The sequence below is a fragment of the Telopea speciosissima genome, chromosome 10 (genome assembly GCF_018873765.1).
Source record: "Telopea speciosissima isolate NSW1024214 ecotype Mountain lineage chromosome 10, Tspe_v1, whole genome shotgun sequence".
NCBI classification, from domain to species: Eukaryota; Viridiplantae; Streptophyta; class Magnoliopsida; order Proteales; family Proteaceae; genus Telopea; species Telopea speciosissima.
This window is the reverse complement of record NC_057925.1, coordinates 25,279,260-25,280,434: the sequence shown is the minus strand read 5'-3', so window position 1 is coordinate 25,280,434 and position 1,175 is coordinate 25,279,260. Positions and strand designations below refer to the sequence as shown.

The 1,175-nt window shown below is 43.7% G+C and overlaps 1 non-coding gene across 1 annotated transcript; it reads right to left on the bottom strand.

Moving 5' to 3' along the window:
* Window positions 1-259: 259 nt before the first annotated feature.
* LOC122644405 lies at window positions 260-366 on the bottom strand. Its single transcript, XR_006330336.1, has one exon. It is a non-coding gene; the product is annotated as a small nucleolar RNA R71 (small nucleolar RNA).
* Between the last annotated feature and the right edge of the window lie 809 nt (window positions 367-1,175).

Genomic DNA, 1,175 nt, shown 5'->3' with positions numbered 1-1,175 from the left:
TTCATCAGCATGCTACCCCATTTCCATGGGATGGCTAATGAGGATGCATATCTCTTCCTTAGGGAATTAAAGGAGGTCTGTGTTCTAATTAAGGTCCAGAATTTGACTGATGATGTAGTTAGGCTTAGGTTTATACCCTTTTGCCCTGAAAGACCAGGCCAAGAAGTGGCTCTATGGACTGCCAACAAACTCCATTAATACATGGGATGAGTTCACCATTGTCTTTTTGAGAAAATTCTTCCCTCCTCACAAGACCAATAAGCTTAAAAGTGACATCCTCCAGTTTAGGCAGAAACCACATGAGTCATTTTCTAAATTCATGGAAAGATTCAAGGACCTCCTCTTAGAATGCCCTCACCATGGTTTTGACTTGTGGCAGCTATGCCAAATTATTTATGAGGGTATTGATTATCAAACCAAGTAACTTGTAGAGTCTATGTGTCCAGCAGGCTTTACTTCTTTTTCTGAGGAGAATGATGCATGGACATTCTTAACCAACTTGGCTGATAAGACTAGGGAATGAGAATCTTCCCAAGAGGTTGAAAGGACCACTAAGGGGTATCTCATTGAGGGTATGCCAGCCAAGGAGGCCAAACTTGACAGCCTCATAAAACAGTTGGAGTCCATAGTTCTTAAAGAGTCTATACCAGTTAATCCGGTCAACCAGGTCAACCATGTGTCGGTATGCAGTTGGTGCCAAACCCCTGGACACCTTTTTGAGGAATGCCCCAACACCTTGGTGGGCAATTCCAGCACTGAAAATGTAAGTGCTCTCTACCAAAATAACCCATATAGTAATACTTACAATCCAGGATGGAGAAATCACCCTAATTTCTCATGGAATCAAGGGAACTAAGCAGGCCCATCCAACTTTAACCATCAAGACCAGGTTGGTGCCCAAAGGCCCAACTATGCACCACAAAGCCAATGAATGTCTCCTAACCCCTTTTCCCCTCGTCCTCATCCAGGACTTTCAATTAATTCTGCTAGGCCTCCTCTCCTTGCACCTTATCAGCAACCCCCAGGGTTTACCAATACAGGAGAGGCAACAAGACTAAATGAGATGGACAACAAGATAGCTCTTCTCATGACAAGTCATAATACCATGGAAAAATAACTCACCCAACTTGTCACAATCCTGCATGAGAGGGAAACAGGGAAGTTACCTAGCCAGC